Source organism: Schistocerca piceifrons, chromosome 3 (assembly GCF_021461385.2).
Source record: "Schistocerca piceifrons isolate TAMUIC-IGC-003096 chromosome 3, iqSchPice1.1, whole genome shotgun sequence".
Taxonomy (NCBI): domain Eukaryota; kingdom Metazoa; phylum Arthropoda; class Insecta; order Orthoptera; family Acrididae; genus Schistocerca; species Schistocerca piceifrons.
This window is the reverse complement of record NC_060140.1, coordinates 685103459-685127887: the sequence shown is the minus strand read 5'-3', so window position 1 is coordinate 685127887 and position 24429 is coordinate 685103459.

Here is a 24429-nt window from a genome sequence, read left to right as displayed (position 1 = left end):
GGTGGTTATGATTACTAAGCCAAAGACGCTACCCACATCTGTTATCTCATTTTGTTCGTTATTTTTCGCTGCATTTGTTCGAGGTGGACGTTCACTCAGTATTTTATAACAGAGGACAACTAACCCACTGACAGAACATGCTTTTTTTTCTTTTTGTGTACTGGAACTGGGTTCGAACCAGGGATCTCCTGCTTATTAGGCAGGTGCGTTAACCACTGCGTCGTCTTTTTTTTCCTTTCTTACTAGGCAGGAATGTTAGATTTTTTTTCTTTTACAGGACGAACGGACACAGACAGCTCCAGGCCGAGTGGAAACAAGGTGGGCAGGGGTCGAAACCCGAGGTCTGGCCACGGTCACTGTGCTGGTCCCTCACAGGGACATGGTACTAGTGTGGTTTTTGTAAATTTCACTTTCCTTATTGTATTTTTTTTATTTTCTTAAACTTCTTCTTTATTTTCGTTGTTATTTGTTTTCTGAAAAGAAAACTTGATAAACAAAAATTCCATGTTTCCTGGACTCAAAAGGAAACAAATTTTTTTTCTAGGAAGAACACAGTAAGAGAAGGCTCCAGATAAAAAAAGCTACCCAATTCCTTGACGGTTAAAGACAGGGTGCAACATATTTGCAAATAAAACACGATAACAGGAAGCCTTTGCCCCTTCCAACGAGAATTCACCATATATTGGCGAAAAACAAGGATTTTAGGATCGTTGTCGCACACGTAGTGTCCGAGTAGCCAAGAAAGCAGTTTCAGCTCATCGGCTAAACAAATTCAGTTGTCAGTGGTTCCTGTCCGAGTATTCTCGTCCACAAGAGACAAATCTGTGTGATAATGTATCAGGTTGATTACGTAAGTCGCAAAGATCAGTCTTACTAACACCAATGCGATAGAGGCGCTCGCTGGTCGGGATCAAATGGTTCGAATGGCTCTGAGCACTATGCGACTTAACTTCTGAGGTCATCAGTCCCCTAGAACTTATAACTAATTAAACCTAACTAACCTAAGGACATCACACACATCCATGCCCGAGGCAGGATTCGAACCTGCGACCGTAGCGGTCGCTCGGCTCCAGACTGTAGCGCCTAGAACCGCACGGCCACTCCGGCCAGCTGGTCGGGATCAGACTGTGAATTACCCTATACCACGATGAGGTGAGTTACACCGGGAGGACAGGAAGGCTAACGTGACAGACACCACACTCTTTTCCAGGATACCAATGGCGCTACCATTTCAACTAGGGAGGGAGATGATTGTACTCCCCAACGAGAAAGCAAGGATCTTGCGGTAAGGTAGATCAGTGATAAAATGTCAGCTCTCAGAAAACTAATTATAATATAAAATTCACTTGCATGCCGAAATTTTGTGTAGATCCAGCCAACATCGGCGGGCGGAGTCAGACTGGTTGGTCCCAGACACGTAAACAAGCGAGATGTAATAGAATGAGTTGCTCGAGCATAGATTAAAGCTGTACACCGTATAAACCATACTCAGGCCTTTACTTTCATACTGGGGAGTCCCAAACCTCCAAGGGGACGGTGCCTTACAACCACAGCACACTGAAATAGAAAAATATGACATTTCCAAAGGAAACGATCGGACATTTGCATCAATTAGAGCGCCATCATCGCAGGGAACGTGAATATTTGTGCAACATTCTACACTCTGCTGAAAATGTAGGAATCTAAGATCCACACATCTTGAAGAAGACTAAGGTGTTCACGAATTACCCTTTCAATTCGATTCGTTACCTCCCGCCAATTGAGTGCAGCCACTTTCATCGGACAGCGATCCACGGTAATTCCCAACGATTTGTGACGAGCAACAACCGTTGCCTATGGAATGACAACGTGTTGAAAACTCCGCAGTTGTAACAGGGTACGTTTCCGTTCATTAATACGGGTCCCCGAGACAGAACAAAAGGAATCCAATATGACCTTGAGCAAGGATATATCATCGCCATGATGTAGCAATACCATAACATCACCCACGTACTCTCGTACAGAGAAGTTTTCTCCTAATATCTTCCAGCCACTTAATTGATACAGCAAAGCAGAGGCTCTAAGAAAAAGGCAGAAACCTACAGAGTAAGGGGGCTCCCCTGTAGTAAGCACTGTCGGATGGTGATCTGCGAAGTAAGTTGTCCATTCACTACGAACATGCGTGAATACCAGTAAAAAGACTGGATTATATCAGACACACAGTATAACTGAGACCGTTCGCCCTGAGACCTGCCTCAAGAGTTTGTGAGTGACTCGGTCAAATGCCTTATTAAAACCAATAAAAAGCAAGGCCCAGAGACGTTCGTAGCTGCAACCACTGAGACAACATCGCGGCATTCGACAGCAAAAGTCAGAATCGTGGGCAGAGGCAAACAGCTTTGGTGGGCAGTAAGAATTTTCTCTAGCAGTATCGACAAACGGCTATTAACTACCCGGGCGGTTTTGTAATCGATATTAAGAAGTGTGGTCTGGCAGAATTTATCAATGTTTGGATATCCAGTTGTCTTCGGAATTAGAACGATTAGAACGATTTTTACCAGCCTCGAATGGGTCAGGAATCAAACCCCCCTCCCCCCCTCCCCCCTCCCCCCCCCGATCACCTAATTAACCAGTGACGTAATAGTATCACCTATAACAGGCCAAAAATGTGCTATAATATTCCTTAGGAATACTGTCGAGTTCACGCGATTTTTGCGACAGTGAATCAACAATAAGGTGATATATGTCATCGCAAGTAAAGTCACTTTGGAAGTCATCATTTAACGCAAGAGTAGCTACGCAATTGAGGAGAGGAGTAAACCCAACAGGGACAATCGTATCAGTAGCAGGGTCATCATAAAGTTCGGTAAGCAAATATACATCGCTGTGGAAACGTCATGTGTAGGTTACCATCGGTGTGAGTAACGGACGTGATACAGCTCGTTTTCGACTCGTCCGCAACCGGAGAATGTGATATGAAGTCAGTTCATCCGGAAAAAAGAGCGATATTTTGATCGACCCTGAGTCCTTCCAGTTGTTGCCCCTTCAACTGAAGAAGTTTCACCTTAACATGGCGGACGGCCATAATCCGTAAGGCAGCATACCTGGCACCATCATAAAGTTGACGGAAGACGGAACAATAAAATTCCTGGGTCCGACGGAGATCTGTCGCTCTCTCAGCGCCTTAACGCATTAACGCTTTCCAGATCAAAGATTTGGGTGCCCTGACCTCCACTCCGCGAGAGAAGGATAGCGGTCCTGCGAATGCAAGCCACGGGCCCGAACCTCTCGAACGATAATCTCGAGGGAAGGATCGTTTAAGTGGGATGTGTTCAACATCCAGAGAAGGCGATACAGTTTTACTGGTTGCAGCACATGATTTAAGTTACAGTTACGGCACAGTGATCATAGAAACAAGAAGATATCACGTCTGTCGCTTACAGCTGTCCACATGAAGAGTCAGAAAGATAAAAGCGATCGAGTCGGCTGCTGGAAGTAGCATTAAATCCGTGGATGTGACGAGAGTAGGATATTGACAGATCCACTCACAGTGTATTTGCGAAGAACGCACCATGTCGTCTATCCCCTCGCTGAAATTAAAATTTGGGGTCTGGTCTACAAGATGAAAAACACAATTAAAATCTCTGCCTAACAGAAGTTTCTGTGGACTTTTACGAAATAAATAAACTATATCCTCGCACGGACTGTGGAATAACCGGATCATGAAGGGTCATAAAGAAGAAACAAAGGCCACAAAAAGTGCAGCTTATTGCTTATTGCCACTACTGCTAGATTGCTGTTTATTCCTCGTGTTTCACTGTTCCTGTTAACACATACAGATGAAACGAATACTGGACTTGACTAATTTTTGGAGCACACTGTCGAATTCCGATTTTAAAATAAATTTGTTTATAACAGGAAACATACTGACGCTTTCTGTTGATACTGCGCGTCATATGAAGACATGACGAGCAGGAATGGTTTGTGCTGACTCGAGCTGCAGAGTGTAAAAACTAAGTTGAACGTATCTGCCGAAACACTAGATAAACCGTGCCTGACGACTCTTTGGAGAGACACCTGGTGTGTGGTGGGACGTCCCTCCCTTCCTTCTGCAGTCGTCGGGAGGACACGCGACTCGTAATAATGTTCGCCCCGTTAGTACGACGTGGAACACCACCTGTAACTCTCGTAAAACACAGCTCCTCGCGTAGTTAAGAGATATTCTATTGTTCGTCCGTAACAGTCTTATCAGTTTGTGTTAACTGATCAATTGTTTATCCTTTATCTTACGCCCGGTTAGTTTCGTTGAGCAGTGAAAAAAATGGTTCAAATGGCTCTGAGCACTATGGGACATCACAGGTCATCAGTCCCCTGGAACTTAGAACTACTTAAACCTAACTAACCTAAAGACATCACACACATCCAAGCCCGAGGCAGGATTCGAACCTGCGACCGTAGCGGTCACGCAGTTCCAGACTGAAGCGCCTAGAACCGCACGGCCACAACGTGAGCAGTGAAAATCTTGGTTCTTAATCCTATCATTGTGGTCGTTTTTCACATCATCCTTAGCGAGGATTAATAATTGCTGTTCGTAATTCCTTTGGTATGCCGTTGCTATGCCAAATTATTAACAACGGTCCAACGTAGCTCCAGAGATCACTTATGTTGAATTAACGTCCTTGTAACACGCCGTAATGCTGATTTTTATATTATTCACCTTTCACTGTCCGTTACTCCTGTCTTCATACAGTCAATTAAAATGTTTTGAAGACTCAACCACTAGCATGAACATATGTAATATTATTCTTTGAATCATGTAGGCGATACATCTGGTTTATCTCTTGACTAATAGTTTATTAATCTTTTTGTAATTAATTGTTTGTCCGTATAACGCACAAACACCGATATGTCATTCAAGCTTAACGTATCAGTCCAGTAAACAGTCCAGTAACTTTTGATTGAACGGTGTATTGGCTTTTCTTCATGACTTTGTGATATTGTATCCTACTCAAGACTATGAATAGCTTTCGCGTCACTGATACATTACTATAAAGTTCGCAACTGTTCTTCAGTGCGAAGGTTAAGTCCAGTAAACCAGTACCACTCAATTAAAATCACCGTCGCGTTGATAACGGTAAAGATTACTTTATTCAGTCGAATGACTGAGTATGGCTTTAGTCTCTCTCTCCCGAACTATCGAACTTTCACAACTGAAACAATCTAATAGCGTTTTCTTCCAGAAGACTAGAGCGACTCAAGAGCAACTAACTAAACATTTCGATATCCGAGTTGCATTGTAGGCTCATTGAATGTACTTTTCGAGACGGCTACAACTCTCTTCCATGGTAAATGTTATCTTTGACCGAATTACCTCCTTGGATTTAACCGTCGTTCATATGAATTTAAGTTTATTCTATGGATGTTTAAAAGATAATGCATGACAACTCTTTCCTTTTATCTCCTCTTTTGTATGTTACTCTCAGTATTTAAGTGTTATAGTTGTTAATCAAAACATTATCTGTGTAATTAATTTTTTTTATCACCAATAGTGGTTGTCACTGTCAAGATGACTCATTTCCCTACTTTAAGTTTTCACAGAGTTTGTTAATTGGGGTTTTCTGTCCTTGGGGCGTTACAGTGGCCAATGGCAGTGAAAGGGAAATGCTGAGGACGGAGGGCTAATTACTGAGTAAGATTGGGCAAAATAATTTACAATCGTGTGCGTTAAAAAAGGGCGAATACATTGGCATGCCAAAATTTTTCGGCGGAAATACGGAATGAGGACTGCGGCAGCTGTTCCTCCACTTCTCTGCAGGGTCGTTTAACGAAAAACGTATTCGTCTTTCTGTGCTGTCACAGGTGCTTTTTACCGCTGGTATCATTTACTTGAAGTAATACTACTCGCGTATTTTCGTTTTCATTTGTTCGTGTATTTATTTCTTCACATTAACTTCAAGCAACGATTCCCCATACACTTAAATTAGGCACAAGTAAACTGAACAACCTCAAATGGAGGAGTACCGTCTTCCTGCGAGTTAGCAGCGAGGCTCGGTGCGGCCAACTGTTGGTTTTCTCATTTCGACGCGGTCGCGCCCGGAGAGCTCGTGAAGCGGCCGCCATAGGTAATTAAAAGCGACGAATGTGTGGGCGAGCCATAATGGCGGCCTCGTGGGAAATCGGCGCGGCGCTACGTGTTGGCCGCTGTCTGGACGCGACCAGCCTTCTCCCTCGGTGCGGGCCAGCCGCGTTCAGCGGGACGCATGCGTCCAGGACATCACCAGCAGTTGCAGCCGTATCGTTATGTGAGTAGTGTCTTCAGCAACTGCTGTGCTGCGTAATAAAATCTGCAATTCGGTGATGTCTAATGGGAGTTTACACGAATTACGTTGTAATATGCCTGTCTTTGGCTTCGGATGGGGTTCACGTGATGGAAATAAATGCCTATCACCATTTTCCTTAGCATCGGATTAGGATCTCACGGGGAAGTCTGCTGCTCTCTGGAAGGTAAAGGCGTCGGGCTCTTCTGGTATTGAAGGAATTTCGATTGCTGACTGGGGTTAATTGAGAATGAACTTTCTTATGGTGACTATGGTTCAGAGTCAGCTGTAGAATATTTCAGAAAACATGAAGATTTGTGCTGAACTGGTACTCTAACCAGTATTTCCCGCTTGTCGTGAGGGGTTCCCTTAATCATTTCGGCTACCCGGGCACACTTCCAGGAGTATCCAAAATCTCCATTTGTCCGAGTAAATCCCGATTACCTTACGTTAGCACTATATTCCTGTGATTCCAGCACAGGTTGAGACACTGTTTCCTCTCGTCGTACTGCTTTGCCATGGAACGAAATACTGTAGCGCAGTATCTGTGTTGTGCTGTATGGTCCGAAGGAAGCGTGCTCAGGGTAGTCAAAGTTGTTAAGGCGACAGCTCGCGGCAAATAGGAAATCCAGGAGCGAGGTCCGGTTGAGTAGAAATTTTCTGAAATATTCTACAGCGAATCCTTAATCATAATCAAAGTTTTTAAGTTATTTCTGGATTGAATCTGGCTGTTTATGGTCAATGCAGTGTCTGTTCCTTCAGACTACATAGTAAAACACAGACACTACACTAGGTGATATTAACTGATTAGTAAAGAGAACTGGGAGTGACTACAGACTAGTAACAGACAACTGAAAGAAAAGTATATTTAGTCTCGTTAGCGCCGGCCTGAGTGGCCGTGCGGTTCTAGGTGCTACAGTCTGGAACCGAGCGACCGCTACGGTCGCGGGTTCGAATCCTGCCTCGGGCATGGATGTGTATGATGTCCTTAGATTAGTTAGGTTCAATTAGTTCTAAGGTCTAGGCGACTGATGACCTCAGAAGTTAAGTCGCATAGTGCTCAGAGGCATTTGAACCATTTAGTCTCGTTAGCACGTTGTCGCGACAGTCTCGACACACATTGACGGTAACTAGCCAGTCGGACTACAGGCTATCCGCAAGCTTGTCGTAGGTCAGCCCCACATACATGATAAGAAATAAAACTCGAACAAAGCAAACGATAACTATTACAGTTTCTAGACGGAATTTTGATGCAGCCTAATCAAGACCAACTCCAAGATTCACAAATTAAGATAAAGAGCCACGAGTAAGAACTCGTTTGCGAACACAGAGAACAAAGGTTACCGACTTGACAGTAATAAATCCATGAGGCTAAGTCTCGCGCTGCCAACCTAATAGTTACATTTCAATCAGAGTCGGCTTTGCTATGAGCGTTCGACCGCGTATGACTTGATGAAAACTGAGCGTAACTGAGCACGAGTGCTTGCGTGGCGGTGGTGGGCAAAGTGGCGGAAACTACCGCGCGGCTACTGATCACGACAAGTATTGAGAGAGACTGACACCGAGATGATGTTCTCTGTTGTTTTGTAAACTCGAGTCCTCGTAAACCGTGTGCTTCCTCTAAGAGCAAATGGTGCCTGCTGCCAACATGATTGGGGTAGGGGGGAGGGGGCCGAAATTCCGCTTAAGCTTTCGGCCGAGAGCCATCAGTCTCGGCCACCTCACGGCCTGGCGTTACTGGTCCGGTAAGAGTCCGGCCGTCGGAGAGACACTTGTCCTCCCTGGCAGCCATTTCCTTGGGTTCGGTTTTTGAAACCAACGGCGTTGGAACTCCTGCTGTTCATGCCCTTTCCAGAAATTGATGAGTTAACTTGGCTGAAATTGTTGATCTTTTCATCTTTCCTCGGCCTTCTTAATGATCTTCTACCCTCAGGACAACAGTTCCTCTTTAATTTTGGTATTCTGTCGTTTCCCATTTTTGTGACATATTTCTTCATTAGTTCCTGTATTCCTTAATCCGCCCATTTGAGGTTTTCACTCTGAGTATTTCTCTGTCAGATGGTGCGTACACAGCAAAACATCTTATTACTTAACACATAATGCCAAACATTTAAGAAACTTTTTCTAGCTTACAACCCCTCGTCCCCTCCCCCCTAAAAATGATGAAACGAAAAAGATTTAACGCTTACTACATTTTCGCTGTTCATGCAGTAAAACATGGTTGATGTTTAAATGTTAATACTATTTGCCACTAAGCCTATTTGCAAGACATTTCGCAGGCAGTATACACATATGCAGCTGAATATACCTCCAGAAATATATCATGAGAAGACACATTGTTCAGAAGATATGGCGTCATGTACATTGACCTGCGTGAAAATAAAACTGTGAAGAGAAATTCGCTACAGGTTAAATACCTATACAAACATACGTGAAATATATCTGACGTGTGTGTACGCAGCCGAAGTTATGGATAAAATACGCCTCTCAAATACCTGCGACGGTTTCAACCAGTATTGGTGCACATATTAATTGTGATCTAGAAAGAAATATTGTGGGAGTAAGGACAGGAGATGAACAGAGAAAAGGAAGAGGGGGAAACGGACAGAGAGAAGAGGTGATTGGGAGCGAAAGGAAAGAGAAGGAGATGGACAAAGAGAGGAAGGAGGACGAAATGCACAGAGAAAGGATAGTGGTGGAAACGGACAGAGAGAGGGAAGAGGAGGAGATGAAAAGAGATAGGAAATAGGAGAAGACAGACAGAGAGAGGAAGAAGAAGGTTCAAAATGGTTCAAATGGCCCTAACACTATGGGACTTAAAATCTGAGGTCACCAGTCCCCTTAAACGTAACTAACCTAAGGACATCACACACATCCATGCCCGAGGCAGGATTCGAACCGGAGACCGTAGCAGCAGCGCAGTTCCGGAATGAAGCGCCTAGAACTGCTCGGTCACAGCAGCCGACGAAGCAGAAGCAAGTGGACCGAGATCAGGGAGGAGGATGAACTGGACATAGGGTGCGAGAGGGGTGGGGGGTGGGGGGGGAACAAGATACACAGAGAGAACAGGAGGAGGAGGTGGATAAAGAGAGGGGAAGAGGAGATTGAATTAGATGAAGGAGGAGAAGGTGGGTAAAGTGGGAAGAAGAAGATGAACAGAAAAAGGGGGAGGGGAAGATGGCAGAGAGTTGGGTAGGGGAAGATGGACAGAGAGAAGGGCGATAGGAGATGGACAGAGTGGGAGTGGAGATGGTTGACAGAGAAAGATGGGAAGCGGAGGAGATGTGCAGAGATAGGAGGAAGGTGGAGATGTACAGATGGAAAATGACGTGGTGAGAGAGAAAGGAAGAGAGACTTATGAGTGATCATACAACTGCACCTGAAACTTTGGCCAATGTGTGTACTACCATCATTAATTTAGTTTTAGCATCTTGTGAGTAATAAAAAGAACAAAATGATTGTTTTGTTGCTTTCCCTATGTTCCTGAGGCTTAAGCATTCACTGAAACTTCTATCAACATGGCGCCTAAAGCGCAACTCCACATCGCCTGGCAAGAGACTTTTTTGGCCAACCTGACTGTGTCTTATTGCAGCAAGTTCTACAGGAACCGCTTTGTGAAGTTAGCTTGCAAGGCTCTGAAGACTCTTACTGCCAATCTCAACTTGCAAGCGTATCACTGTTTTGAAGACAGACAACTATCTACAAATGATTAGATTTGGTGGAAATTACCGTCTTGCCCGTGATTTGTAACTTATTAACGCCAACACATTCTCAGCTGCAGAAAACAGGTGTAAATACCTCTGTACCCATCACCTCGCATGAATGCATAATATTTTTAATAAACTTCAGTATTTAGTGACTAACATTGTCCTGCTATTAATTTTTAGATTTAATCACTTCTTTTACGTATTTCTATGTGCAGTTTAGTTATAAACATCATATTTCACAGCATGAGGGCGTGACGCCACAAAGTGACGTCTCTATGCTCATCTCTATACGCGTTGCCTGATTAAATTTTAGTAAAATACTGATATTATTGTCTAATACTATTTGTCCATAGATGGATAATTACGTTATCCTGATAATACACAGTATACAACTCTAAAGAACGAGTGAATAAACATCGCATATGCGGACAGCTGCTTCCTCGTGACAAATTTTCATTTTGAACTAGTGTATTTGTGAATATCTGCTTTACTGTAGCAATAAAGAACCTGTCAAGCTCTTTAAAAAATAGGTAACTTCCCTTGGAATTTTTAGTATTTGTGGAATTGATAAATACAGAAGAGCCTATAACGAAAGTAAATATCGCCTGCTGTGATTTTCCAAGAAACTTTCTAATTTATTATGTTTATCATATTACAAACAATAACAATCAGTAGCCGTAAAATCTTGAAGAAATGGGGCGCCATTTTTACTGGCTTAATAGAACAAGGGAGTGCCTGTTGTTTCGTTGGAAAATTCCATAAAATTATGAAATAGTTTTACCACGGGATTCTTCCACAATTGTTAAAATGTTAAATGTGTGTGAAATCTTATGAGGCTTAACTGCTAAGGTCATCAGCCCCTAAGCTTACACACTACTTAACCTAAATTATCCTAAGGACAAACACACACACACCCATGCCCGAGGGAGGACTCGGACCTCCGCCGGGACCAGCCACACAGTCCATGACTGCACCGCCCTAGACCGCTCGGCTAATCCCGCGCGGCTTCCACAATTTATCATTGAAATATTTAATTTACGACAATCGTATTCCGTATCTGAGATACGAATGCTCTTACTTAACAGTAGAGATCACTCATTGTCAGTACAACACAGCTATCGGTTGGTTGGTTGACTGCTTGTTTGGAGGTAGGGGACTAAACAGAGAGGTCATCAGTTCCTCGGTCAAGATGTAGTCCATCCGTAGTTAGTGACATCCGCCACAAATTTGAAGTTATGGAAGTATGTAGGTGTGGTAAAATAGAGGCATTGAAAGCAATATTGATACCAGAGATGATAAATAATGTAGGAGGTGCCAATAATATATGGATCGGGCTAGTACGTGGGACAGAGCAAGCGAGGGGTCTGCTAGGCCACATCTTTTGAGAGAAAAACTCCGCCTGCATCCGAGCCCACCTACTCAATTAAGTGCGAAGACAGGTACACACTAACGAACGCCTTCTAGCAGGGAGTTTCCAAACAGTAAAAGTGGTAAGCCTAAATAGGTAAAGCACATCGGTTGGAGTGACAACAATAAAACATACTGCGAGAAATAATCAGTTCAGTAGGTGTGGGGGGCAGGCGAGTGTCCTCTCCCAAGAAAATTTTAGTTTTGTCTTAATAAGTGGTATAGTGTTTCATTATTATCACATTTTGACGTTTTCGTAAATCACCACCTCGTAAGGGCATTCACGAACATTAATTCAAGTAACAGCTTCCCGCATCATCACTTACAATTACAGGATATAGCATTTCACTTTCCAGAGAATCAGATGGTGCCGATCCTGTTTCTGCGAGGGACATCAACTACGAGAGCTTTGTGCCAAAACACACAGGAGGAAAATCCTACGCGACGCTCAATAAGATAACCCATGGAGGATCTGTCTTAACATCTGCAAATCTCGGATGGAAAAGCACAGCCAATCATACTGTATGCCTCTTATTCCATCTTCTACGGACTCACTAACTAAACAGAGACACTTCAGGAAGTTAGGAAAGTGAGGGGATCTTGCAGGCCAGAATGAGGGACTATCTCCCAGGATGTAGACTACTGTCTGTAAGGCTCAACAACCACAACATGGGGGTGGCTCATTACAGAAGATAAAATTATGGATATGTCCAACGAGGAGGCGACATTGGGTGCTGGATTCCTTCCCGGAGGTACGGAAAGAGGAAAACTCTGCAGCACTACTTTCCTTGATAGTGCAACGTTTCAAGAGCAGGTATTAGCGCATCATGTGTTGTTCCATTTCCGAGTGAGAAGAGTTCATATTTGCATCCGCATACTCACTTCTGATATCGTCAAAGCGAACGTTGCGAGAGTAATCGCTTCTCCAGCCAAACGGTCGGCCTGTTTATTCTCTGGGACACTCACATGATTTGGGACCCTGAGGAAGACAACTGAGTAGGTAGTATGAATAAGATCAGAGAGAAAGTCACGAATACCAGACGTCACAGGATGAAAGGAGCAATATCGGTTAACGGCCCTGAGACTGCACATTGTGTCACTATAGATAAAAACGCAGTCGAGGGAGGTGTGTTTTATTAAACGTACAGCTCTATTAATGGGTATCAGCTTCGCCTTAAAAACACTACACTTTACCTGCAACAAATGTTGTCTCTGACCGGCGGGAGTTGTAAAAGCAGATTCCGTCCTATCCTTGTCTTCAGAGTCGTCAGTGTAAACGACCGTGGCACACTGAGACTCGTGACAAAATACGAGCAAGGGGCGCTGAAATGTCATGGGACAGACTGAAGCAGAGCTCCATCGAACATATTGGTCTAAATCTGAACTCTAGCTTCGTGTATGTGAAGCTTTCTATCAGTATTTTTGATCACTGCTACTTGCCCGTTTCTTGACGGCAGAAATGACAATACTTGCAACGGTTTAGAATAGCAACACGGTTTGTTTTATTCAAAAGCTCCTACAATTTGCCTGTATACCGTATTAAAAAATGATAAGTTTTCCTGAAGACGAGAGAATAACGTTACGCTCTCTGAAACGCGTCGTCTTTCAAAGCGGCGCAGGCAGCGAAACTTCGAGTCAGCCTTTATGTTAAGTCAGTTTGCAGACTGTGGACCCCCTCAGATGGCCCGTGTACCTCCCTCCACGCCGTCGCTCCCCTTCACCTGAGAGCGCGAAAAGTTTCGAGTACCGCCGGCGTCCAGCAGAAGTTTTTATTCGCATCTGAAAGACAATTGCATTGTAATTCGCGGCATTATGCAGGGAAAGTTCCTGCTTGAGAAACAAAGAGAAACAAAAGTCAAACTGAAGAGAAGAGCAATGAAGCATTTACATGCCAGTGTTTATCATTGTCTCTGTGCTTCGACTGCTCCTAAATCGTCCGCCTGGTTGGCTCCGGCGCTGATTATGCCCGTATCCGGGTAATTCGAATGATTGTAGGCACCAACAGCGTTGGCTCCCATGAATGATTGTTTTAGTTCCACGAAATTTTGCACCGATATCAAAGAGAATTATTATTATTACAGGATTAATTTATACAGAGATCAATTAATAACAACATTTTGTGGTATTCCTGCTATCTTCTGCCAAGCCTTTCTATTCAGTGCCTCCTCGTCGCGTATCCCGTATATGGTCACTCCAAGATCGTCTGGTCTCCCACGTCTGCCAGGTGGTTTCCGTTCAAAAATTTCTTTGGCCTCGAGGATCTACATCTGCATCTTCATCTACATGGATACTCTGCAAATCACATTTAAGTGCCTGGCAGAGGGTTCATCGAACCACCTTCACAATCCTCTATTACTCCAATCTCGTATAGCGCGCGGGAAGAATGAACACCTATATCTTTCCGTACGAGCTCTGATTTGCCTTATTTTATCTTGGTGATCGTTCCTTCCTATGTAAGTCGGTGTGAACAAAATATTTTCGCATTCGGAGGAGAAAGTTGGTGATTGGAATTTCGTGAGAAGATTCCGCCGCAACGAAAAATGCCTTTCGTTTCATGATGTCCATCCCAAATCCTGTATCATTTCTGTGACACTCTCTCCCATATTTCGCGATAATACCAAACGTGCTGCCTTTCTTTGAACTTTTTCGATGTACTCACTCAGTCCTTTGTGCTAAGGATCCCACACCGCGCAACAGTATTCTAAAAGTGGACGGACAAGCGTAGTGTAGGCAGTCTCCTTAGTAGGTCTGTTACATTTTCTAAGTGTCCTGCCAATAAAACGCAGTCTTTGGTTAGTCTTCCCCACAACATTTTCTGTGTGTTTCTTCCGATTTAAATTGTTCGTAATTGTAATACCTATGTATTTAGTTGAATTTACGGCTTTTAGATTAGGCTGATTTATCGTGTAACCGAAGTTTAACGCGTTCGTTTTAGCACTCATGTGGATGACCTCATACTTTTCGTTATTTAATGTCAACTGCCTCTTTTCGCACCATTCCGATATTTCTTCTGAATCGTTTTGCAGTTTGTTTTGATCTTCTGATGGCTTGATTAGTCGATAAACGACAGCGTCATCTGCAAACAACCGAAGATGGCTACTCAGATTGTCTCCCAATGCGTTTATATAGATAAGGAACAGCAAAGGGCCTATAACACTGCCTTGGGAAACGCCAGAAATCACTTCTGTTTTACTCGATCTGGCATTCTCAACAGATATACGTAGTAACACTTTAGAAATTTTCTTCCAGTTCTGTCCACCAGGGTTTCTCTGCTTTCATTCAAACTGTCACTTCGTCATTAGTCTTCTTTTAGATTCTTGGTGACATTCACATGGACTATCAATTTACCGTGGTGAGGAAGTTTGTGTGTCCGAATGATCCACAGAGTTATGCTAGCTGGAGCTATGCTCCTGGTAGGGCCACCCATGCATGATTGGTCTTGTTCCAGCGTAATGTCAAGCGCCGGCTTGTCGACCAGGAACGTTACAGCAGAGAGGGCTGTGAGACGACGTCCGCCAAAAATACGCTGACGGATCCCTCTCTAGACAACATCGAGGCAGGAGCGTCCTCTACACGAAGACAATATAAGCGCCGCGCGGCCTGGCTGAGCCCTAGTTGAAGTGAGCCAACCTACGAACGCTACAGCAGTGACATAGAAACTGTGTTGGTTCACTTGTATTACGAATAGCCCGTCCGGTTGGCCGTGCGGTCTAACGCACTGCTTTCCGGACAGGAAGGAGCGCCTTTCCCCGGCACGAATCCGCCCGCCGGATGTGTGTCGATGTCCCGTGAACCAGCCAGTCTGTGGATGGTTTTAGGCGGTTTTCCATCTGCCTCGGCGAATGCGGGCTGGTTCCCTTTATTCCGCCTCAGCTACACTATGTCGGCGATTGCTGGGCAAACAAGTTCTCCACGTACGCGTACACCACTATTACTCTACCATGCAAACATAGGGGTTACACTCGTCTGTTGTGAGACATTCCCTGGGGGGTCCGCCGGGGGCCGAACCGCACAATAACCCTGGGTTCGGGATGGGGCGGCGGAAGGGTGAACTGCGATAGTCGTTGTGGGGTTGCGGACCACTGCGGCTGCGGCGGGGACGGATCCTCTCCGTCTTTTCTAGGTCCCGATTAACATAACATAACATATATTACGAATTGTATATACTGAAGAGCTTTCTTATGTTTCTCTGTCGCTCCTTGCTTGACACGCGACTATATCTCACAAAGTATTGTAATCATTTCCTTTTGTAATAGACTCCTTTAATACGATTTGCTTGAATTGTTGTCTAGCGATCCGAGGAAGCAGCTTTCCTAAACACTCTATATTAAACGAGTGGGCAGAAGATAACAGGTCTGATAGTGAAAGAGTGGGCAGAAGTTTACAGGTCTGATAGTAAAAGACTAGGCGAAGAGTAGTCTATCCCCCCCCCCCCCAGGCGCTCCCTTCTTGAGAGTACACTTAGTATCCGGACGCCCCCAAACACATACATTTTTCATATTAGGTGTATTGTTCTTCACATACTGTCTGGTACTCAATATCAGCGACCTCAGTAGTCATTAGACGTCGTGAGAGAGCAGAACGTGACGCTCCGCGGAACTCACTGACCTCGAAAGTGGTCAGGTGATTGGGTGTCACTTGTGTCATACGTCTGTACGCGAGATTTCCACACTCCTAAACATCCCTAGGTCTACTGTTTCCGATCTGACAGTGAAGTGGAAATGTGAAGGGACACGTACAGCACAAAAGCGTACAGATCGACCTCGTCTGTTGACTGACAGAGACCGTCGACAGTTGAAGAGGGTTGTAATGTGTAATAGGCAGACATCTATCCGGACCATCCCACAGGAATACCAAACTGCATCAGGATCCACTGCAAGTATTATGACAGTTAGGCGGGAAGTGAGAGAACTTGGATTTCATGCTCGAGCGGCTGCTCACAAGCCACACATGGCACTGGTAAATTACAAACGACGCCTCGCTTGGCGTAAGGAGCGTAAGCATTGAACGATTTAACAGTGGAAAAACGTTGTGTGGAATGACGAATCACGGTACACAATGTGGCGACCCGATGGCCGGGTGTGGGTATGCCGAATGCCCGGTGAACGTCATCTGCCAGTGAGTGTAGGGCCAAGAATAAAATTCGGAGGCGGTGGTGTCATGGCGTGGTCGTGTTTTTCATGGAGGAGGCTTGCACCCCTTGTTGTTTTGCGTGGCACTGTCACAGCACAGGCCTACATTGATGTTTTAAGCATCTTCGTGCTTCCCAACGTTGAAGAGCAATTCGGGGATGGCGATTGCATCTTTCAACACGATCCAGCACCCGTTTATAATGCACGGCCTGTGGTGGAGTGATTACACGACAATAACAGCCCTGTTATGAACTGGCCCGCACACAGTCCTGGCCTGGATCCGATAGAACACCTTTGGGATGGTTTGGAACCCCGACTTAGTGCCAGGCCTCACCGAACGACATCGATATCTCTCCTTAGTGCAGCACTCCGTGGAGAATGGGCTGCTATTCCCCAAGAAACCTTCCAGCACCTGATTGAACGTATTCCTGCGGGAGTGGAAGCTGTCATCAAGGCTAAGCGTGGGCCAACACCATATTGAATTCCAGCACTACCGATGGAGGGCGCCACAAACTTGTAAGTTATTTTCAGCCACGTGTCCAGATACTTTTGATCACATAGCGTATGCGGGTAGCAACCACATGGACACTTTCTTGTTCTGACATTACTTCCACTTACTTGTGTCATACTTCTTCTGTCCTCTTTCTTGTCAGCCTCTCCTGGCCAACTCTTTCTCTTTCGACCCTGACACTATTAGGTTGCTAAGCCCGAGGGTGTCTTTCATTTTCATTCTCTAGTCTTATCATAGGGAAGGGGGGTCTCTTTAGGCATAATGGAGCCAGCCCTTCTAGGCTAGGAAACCGTTATGTCTAATTCTGGTCCTCCAGGTTGGGGGTTGGGTCAATGGACCAGCACCCCATTATCTATAAAAACTCTCAAAGGCTCGAGAATCTAAAGTGAAGCCTCGGAACTTAGATTAAAAACATTGTCTAAGAGAACGCGAGTTGAAATATCCCTTGTGTGTTTTCCTTCTGGCAGATGCTTACAAATTTCTGTTTTCTGATAATGTCAACGTCTGCATGTAATTTACCGAAACTCTTCTTCTTTTTCTTGTGCCTTTGTCCCTCATCGCTACAGGGTTATTTACGGATTTTCCATGCTTAGGTTAAGGGTTGCCAGGAAGCTCTTCCTGTCTCAATCGATTACCCCACTCCCCCCAGGGGCCGGAATATGTGCATCCATGCTGTATGCGTGCAGTGCTATTCACGTGAAAGTAGATTATTGTCATCTAAATATTTGCGAACCGACTGAGGCGTAACTTCGGTACCAAATGTAGTGGGGTTTGGGAAACCACCGGGCGAGGTGGTGCAGTGGTTAGTACATTGGACTCACATTCGGGAGGACGATGGTTCACACCGACGACCGGCCATACAGATTTAGGTTTTCCTGAAAATGTCCTAAATCGCTCCAGGCAAATGCCGTGCTGGTTCTTTTGAAAGTGTACGGCCAATTTCCTTCCCCGCCCTTGGCACAATCCGAGCTCGGTAGTAAATATAAACTAACGCATTCATACACGGAGCAATATTCTATCACAGAGTCTGAAACATAATTGCCTACAGTTTTCTTGATGATTAATTTGGTTCTCGGTGGATACAAGACGTCAGTCGTATAACAGACTCGTTATAAAATGTTTGTCACTTGCTCCAAATCTGGGATATTGACAAATTTAGTTCACAGAAAATATCTTGAGAACATTGTAAACCCAGGAGTTGCTAATAACAAGTCTTACCTGATATTGGATTCCTGGAGTGAACAAGCCAATACCTTCCTGAGACAACATGTTTATAGACGACGAAAATCAACCGACTAGCACCGTAGAAGTAATACCGTGGAACTGCGCACTAGTGTATCAGCCATATGATGTTTATTTTTGACGCGAAGTTAAAAAATTTATTTCGAGGCTTCAAAATTGCAGTCCGCTTCTGGAGAACTCAATGTTGCAGTAACGGTTCACAGCTTACTTCACAGATTAACTTTCAGCAGCTATTTTTCAGGCAATGTCAGCGTATGCGTCATATGCATCAAAATTAATTATCGAAAAATGAATATTTTTAAATGTAAACAAAGTCTGTTTTCCACTGCATCTTTGGAAACAACTATGTAGCTATGTGAAGGTTGCATTCATTAGGCTTTCTTGGTGCTGCGAGTTTATTTGCTTCGAATCTTTGCATGAGAACTGCTATCCATCTAGTTCTTCGAATGGAAACAGGACATGTAACAAAGTGAGTGAAAAAGCCATTGTGTAACAGAGCGTTAAGAGGAAGGGCTGAGGGTGAGGAGGTAGGCGTAATGCAGCAGTTCTCAGCATAATTTTATTATAACTAACCATCCAGTAAAATCCACTGCTACTCTTAAAACCAAACTTTTAAAAACAACACGAAGTAACTGATTTAAAATAATATTCCAAAATACTTTAGAATGAAACGTTTAATTTAATTTAATGTGATACCTTGGGTAAGAAAACTTTACAACCAGAAGTGAATATAACACATGCGCTCATCCAATCCTCATTCATCTATCTGTGCTCAATGCAAACAGTTACAAAAGAAAACACAACTATCAGAATTTATCTCTGGAAAGGGCACGAAAATAACCATCTGACTACAGTACATATGAGTAGCATGACAAGTTTTCTGACCCCTCTCCCGCAGAGCTCTCTTAGTAAATATACTCCACAGTTGAGCTACACAGAACACGCCCGGTATTCACATCCCCGGGGGACGACCGTTCCAATCACCACAGCTCGCTGTAACTCGAAAAGGTTAATGATCGGTACTATCCACGGTGTCAACGATACCGACCAAAGGCATCTTCTGTCCGGAAGATGTCGTGTAGCAGGTTGACGCAGTCCTGGGCTCCGCTCTTCCGTCTCGCTCCCCGGTTGCAACCGTTCTTCACGTAGCTGGCTCCGACCTTCCCTCAGGGCAGTTGGCACAGGGCGACACCTGAGTGGCGCCACGTCTTCTCCAGACATCGCAGTTATTAGAAGTTGAGTGATTCGTGATATGTTGTTTCATTTACTTGTTAAATTCTACTTGTTTTCTTAGTCAGTCTCTCGTCCGCATTTGTTAGGCAGTTAATGTCTGTCTGTTTGTCTGTCGGTCTCCTATACGTTAGTAGCTGCCTCTGTCATGTTTGTCTGATTCGGTGTTAACGAATTTAGTGCTTAAGGTGTAAAGGCCGAATTCCTGGAATATGTTTTTATCTTGTCTATCATCTTGAGAGGCGGTATATGTGTAATGTAGAGCATGTTGTACATTTAATGTAAGACTGCATTTCATGGATTGTTATTTAAATGGTCATTTTAGTATGTAAAGTTGCCACCCTTCCACCGTAAGAGTTCTTTTGAAAACAAGTCTCGCTTTCGGTGGCAAATAATTTTTAATGTGAGTGTTTTGTGCCAATTCCATCCCTCCTACGGGTTGCATAGTTTACGCGTTTCTGTGAGTTGTTCAAATTAAAAATTTTTAAGGTAATCTGGTGTATTGCAGATTTGCACCAGTGTAGTCTTTCAGACGTTGTTGTGAGCGGTCGTGACTACGGCCGTGTCAAAAGGGAGCGGCAAGGTTCTCAGCCCTAAAGCTCTTACAGCCAAAAAATTGTTCTTTCTGCCCCTCGATAAATTGTAACTTGATATTTACAGTGTGCTTTCTGATTGTAATTTTAAATCTGTTTTTTAAGGGGCTTTTAGAAACAAAATTTATATTTATTAAAAAAATTAATTTGTTTCATCAGTAACCCTTTGGCAACTACTTCCACGCTCACATAGTGTGGTTAAATGTGGTAATGTTCTTGATGAATCGCTAGTAAATAAAGTAAATTCTTAAGAAAAGATTTTGAAAGTAAATTCACGGTTCAACCTTATTGATTTATTTACCTTATAACCCTCCTATTACTACAAATTTCGAAAGAAAAAATGCAAATGACGAAAAAGCTACACTGTCCACGCTGAAATCGAAAACGGTTCCCTAATCCTCAGCCAGATACCTGGGACGCTACACCAGCGCCGCTTATGTCGAATGGCGCTTTTCTTACGGGTGCATACTAGGTATCCGTAAAAGTTTATTTTCTCGGTTTCTAAGAAAATATGCGTTTTTGGACCCATTATAGGCGATGAAATATGCTCAGTTTTCAATTGCGCTGAGAACTATAAGGGCCTAAAGCACACAGTCGTCGATTTTGAGTAGCGTGTATGCATGCTCCTGATATCTTAGGGTAAACCACCTTTATCAGTGCTGTACCCCAAGACTATTTGCGGGAAGCTGTCTGTCCTATTTCTCTGATATTCACTTCCAGGTGGGTCCGAAGCACAAATTTTCGTTACTGTAGGAACGCTCACTGGCTACATTGATGCCCATTTCTTCGTAAAGGCTTGAAACTGTAGAAGGAATGCCTTACCGTAATCTAACGATCCATGGTTTCAGCATTCCGATGTATAAAATGGACGTCGAGGATTTCCGATTCCTTGAGAGTTAAACCATCTTCACTACCAAACCGAAAGTTGATGTTCGTGGGAATAACGTACATTTCAGAAATTTTCAAGTGATGGAGCTATCAACAGGTTGTTATGAAATGTTTAAAGTAACGTATTCTTCACTAGAGTCGTGGGAGGTCACCATTTTCTTCAAGTCACATGGAGGGAGACCACAATTTGTAATTTCCCCACAGTTTGTAGGTGCCCCGCAAAATCTAGTGCCAAAACACATAGGTGGAAGGGCAATTTCAACTATTAAACACAAAGACTTAACAGACGAACTAGATCAAGCTTGAAACACAGACTTAACGAAACTTCTAGATTTCATGCGTGAAGTGAACAGACAGTTTTATCTGAAACTCAAGCCAGCGGATGTGCTTAATGAAAACGATGATACCGCGGACCGTGTAGTGTTGCGATAGTCTAAAATTGTGTGTGTGGTACATGTCTGTTTCTAATGTTCTGGTTCTAGTTTCACAAAGACACTAGTCTAATTCAAAAAGATACTATTTCCACTGGCCAATATATGAAAATTTTGTGGATTAACATGAATATAAATAATCCTAAATACTAATTAAAGTTAGGAAATGTAGATTCTTGTTCACGTCAGACCTATGAGACTGGCGGTTTGCCTATCAATCTGAATTTAATTAACATCTATTTTTCTCAAATTATTGTGTCTGTGCTTTGAGCCCTTATGGTTTTTAGTGCCTCAATTATTATCTATCGAATCTGTCAATTCTGAGTCGATTGCACGTCATAAACTATAATGGTAGTTCTCTCGAAACGGCGGATAGGGACGAGGGATGCTGGGCCAAAGTATCTTAGTCTTTAGTTTCAGGTTGTACACAAGCGACTTGCCAAATACGATCCTAATCGGGTAGTCCTGTCTGAGACGTTTTCCCCTCCCCCTCCTCTGAGACATTTTCCCCTCCTCCACCATCTCTGGAAGTGTTGATCATCATCAACGTCACACGTTGTACAATCACACATCTGACTCCTCCCGTAAGCAATCCGCAGAAACTGAGTCCAGTAGAAGGTGGTAATCAGAAAACATGAAAATCATCTGCCAGAATAGCATGAAGTAGTTCTAGCTTGCAAAACAGTAGACCAATGCCTTTATGTGTATCATCACCCATGCATCTCTGTTTATTCACTAGACCACACAACAAACGCTACTGTATGTTATATGTCAGTCTGGATGATCCATAATGTGGTTATTTATTTCATCTGTCATCACTTTGTATGTTCGTCGCAATTGTTAGTTACTCTCCGGACTTCTCTCAAGAGGAAAAGACTCAACCATGATTAGTCCAGCAACCAGAGTGTCAACATTTGCGTAATTTTTTTTCTGCCAGCCACACAATGTACTACGCCTTTTCTTGAACAGGAAACGGAAATCAAGAGCTACTAAGTACCTTTTTATTCTTGCACAAGTGAACGTTGATCGTGTCAGTGCAACCAAATAACATTTTAAATAGTATGAGGTATACCAATCGCAGTGGTGCATATGCATTGGTTTGTGGGGGAAGAGTCCTCTTTCATCAGTTTACTAGTGTATCATATAGAGAAAGATTGCAACTCCAAGGTCGCCAGTACGTTTCACAAATACATGTCAGGGATGTGTAATTAAAACAATGAATGATATGCCATTTGTTAACGTCTGATAATCAGCGTAAAAGTAAAACTAAACTGCTCATCGCCTGGAGAAGTGTTTACAGTGTTTTGATTATACAAAGAAACGGTATCCAAGGACGATGGTTCAAATGGCTCTGAGCACTATGGGACTTAACTGATGAGGTCATCAGTCCCATAGAACTTAGAACTATTTAAAACTAACTAACCTAAGGACATCACACACATCCATGCCCGAGACGAGATTCGAACCTGCGACCGTAGCGGTCGCGCGGTTCCAGACTGTATCAACTAAAACCGCTCGGCCACTCCGGCCGGCTCCAAGGACGACTACTAATGAGAAAGTGCTAAATGATCTGGAGAACAAAGACACGTCTTTTTCTATAATGAATCTTGTTATACGGCAGCGACGCTGCATTAGTATGTAATTTTTTTCCTCACTCTGACACTTGGCATTAACTGGAGACTTTTTTATGACACAAAGATCAAGTTACACTAAAGTACTTACAGAGAAGCTCTGAAAGCTTCTTCCTCTTGGCTCAGAATCTAATTACTTTACTGCTCAGTACCTATAGAACTGTTCAGAAATTGCACAGTGAACGAAAAATTCGTCTGGGTAATAACGGCATAGTCATTCTCTCTCCCTGCATCTCTCTCTCTCTCTCTCTCTCTCTCTCTCTCTCTCTCTATCTCTCTCTCTCTCTCTCGTTCTCTGTCGTCCTCTTTCTTTTGCTCTCTCTGTCTTCCACTTTTTCGGACGACCTGAAATGAATCGATCGCTAGACGGCACATAATAGCCTGGCTTTCTGACTCTCATAACGAACTTCTCAAACGAAAGGCAATTCAGTGGTGAAAGTCTTTTTGACGGGCGAGCTCCCTGCACTACTTTCGTTCAGTATTCCATCGTTATACCACGATTTCGCTGCTAGTTGTTACATGCGATGCTCTAAGCTCCAATAACTAAGAAAAAGTATCCCCCCTCCCATTTCGTGTCTGTTTAAACAAGCGAGTTTCGGTGAGGCTGCGAGAACGAGTTTAAGTACTGATTGCTTGTGGACTGTGTCTTTCACACAAGCGGAAATTCGGTAGACATTTCAAACCGTCTTCTCAAAGTAGTTCAATTGGTTACGTGCTCGAGGAGGAAATTGGCTGATTATTCAGGAGAGGACGCCGCTGTGTGCGTCCGAATACTGAACGCTGTAGCACATCTTACAGAGAGCAGTACCGGGCAGTTACTCACGGAGGTTCAGTTTGGATTATAACTATCGTATGGCACCTACTCGTCGACGTCTCCACTGGTCATATTAAACAAACTGTGTGTCATTTAACAACAAAATCAACATCATACATTTCTCACTTGTTTGACCTTTTCTGCCCGAGTCCCGTTCCCAGTCCACTTCATATGGATAATTTCTTTATGTCTTTCTTGCATTCAAAGCGCCAGATTTTCACCTGGTGGCCAAAACTGGCACTAATTTTTTATCAACGTAAATTGATTCCACATTCATGCATTGGCGTATATACCAAGTTTCGCTGCCAAACGATAATTACAGCCCACACGGCAACTCGGCGAGTAGCTGCGCTTCTGTTATAACGACCCGATATATGATACCATCATAGTAAAGGCCTACCGCCCTTACGAAAGCTTGACATCATGTCAAATTGAGGAGAAACAAGCGCCGTTATCATTGCAAGAGGTGCAGAGGCGAGCGAGGGTGCCAGGACTTACCTCATTTCACTACTACCAGCGCCCAGTCGTCATAACGCGACTTTGCTTA